Source organism: Hipposideros armiger, unplaced genomic scaffold (genome assembly GCF_001890085.2).
Source record: "Hipposideros armiger isolate ML-2016 unplaced genomic scaffold, ASM189008v1 scaffold_241, whole genome shotgun sequence".
In the NCBI taxonomy this organism is placed as follows: domain Eukaryota; kingdom Metazoa; phylum Chordata; class Mammalia; order Chiroptera; family Hipposideridae; genus Hipposideros; species Hipposideros armiger.
In genome coordinates, this window is record NW_017731591.1 from 464,774 (window position 1) to 466,707 (window position 1,934).

Here is a 1,934-nt window from a genome sequence, read left to right on the forward strand (position 1 = left end):
TTGGTTACGATGGTGTTATAGACTGAACGCCCCATCCCCAAGGAGCTGAAGTCCTAACCACCAGGGTGTTGCCATAGGACTGGATTTGGAGGTGGGGCCTTGAGAGATCTCATGACAGTCAAACGAGGCTGTAAGCTTGGGGTCCGCCAGCAGGACTGGCAAAAAAGGAGAAACACATAAATTACCACTATCAGGCAAAAGGACATCGCTGGAGACATAAAGGTGGTTCTGAGGGAACACTACAGACAAACCCGTGAACATACATTTGTCAACTTATATAAAATGGACCCATTTCCTACAAACCGCAAGCTCCCAAAGTTGACCCAAGGGGAAGCATGTAATCTACATGGACCTACGTGTATTAGGGGAGGAGAGTCGGTTACTAATACCCTTTAAAAAAACACCCAGGCCCAAAAACCTTCACTGGTGAATCCCACCAGCCATTTCCAGAAGTAACACGAATTCTACACGTGCTCATGCAGGAAACAGAACATGCAGAATATGTCCTGTTTGTGTTCTGAGACTGGCGTTGCCCAAAGCCAGACGAGGACCCACACGGAGAAAACTGCAGATGACATTCCTTCTGAGCGCAGGCGCAAACCCCCAGTGACCAGTGGCAGAGGCGCAGCAGTGTGTGACCGGGACAGCGCACCGTGGACGAGTGAGGTGCATCCTGGAATTCCAAGGCTTTAAAATATTAGAACATCAATCAATAAAATTAATCATATTTAGCAGTCAACATAAAAAACGGTACATGATGCTCTCAACTGATACCAGATAAAAACATTTCACAAAATTCAACGTTCATCCATCATAGAAACACTTAGCAAGCTAGGAATGTAAGAAAAAGTCTGTCGTATAAGGCCTAAAATCAAGGTCCGGTGTCCTGTCCTGCATGTCACCTGGTGACACTGGGGGTCCTCGAACGGCTTCAGCACAAGTTTCCTTCCCTCCTCTGCTCCTGGGGACAAGGTCTCTTGCTGGGTGGTGCGCCATGTCAGGGGACCAGGCCCTGTTCCTGCTGATCCTCCCCGAGTAAGGGCTTCAGTTCCCCGGCAGGAACCCCGCCCTCACCAGTGGGGTGTCCGGCCATCCCCACCGCCTCAGGACAGGGACCCCGCCCTCACCAGTGGGGCGTCCGGCCATCCCCTCCATCCCAGGACAGGAACCCCGCCCTCACCAGTGGGGCGTCCGGCCATCCCCGTTAACCCCGGACAGGGAGCCTTGCCCTCACCGGTAGGGTGAGTGGGACGTTGCCACCACGCGGTCCTCAGCGTCCTGAAGGGATCTGAGCGAGGCCTGCTGCGGACTCATCCCTAACTGGGAAGACAGAGTGCTTTCCTTCTAAGACTGAGAACAGGGCAAGCAAGGATTCTGTGGGAGCAGAATTCGGAGGTGACCCCCAGCGTGACATTGCAGGGTGTGACTCTCCTGCACAATGTCTGTCCGGTGACCGTGGCCCCGACCTGTGAGCAGGCTTGGGTGGCGCCCTCCTGATCAGGTCCCTGTGAAGTGACGAAGGTCAGGGCATCCGGCTTCCGAGATTCCCACTGATTAGATAAGACTGTTTCAGAAGTCTGGAGGGAACCCCTGCTGGCTCCGCTGAAAGGAGCGGTCCTGTTATGACAGGGCCACCACGTGGCTGAGACGATGGTGGCCTCAGGTTGCAGGACAGCCCTGGCCAGCAGCTGCAAGGAAATGAGGGTGAGAATGCAGGAAAGCTGATGTGACGGTGAGAGCACAGGGCCAAGGGACGAGGACGTGGACATGGCTGCCCGCCAGAGCCTCCCGGAGGGGCCAGCCCTCTGACACCTCGACTTTCGTCCAACTGTGTTTGGACTTGGGACTTTCCCAGATGTAAGATGGTGCATTTGTATTGTTTTTGTTTTTGTTTTTAAAGATTTTCATTGGGGAATTGGGGGGATGGGAACAGT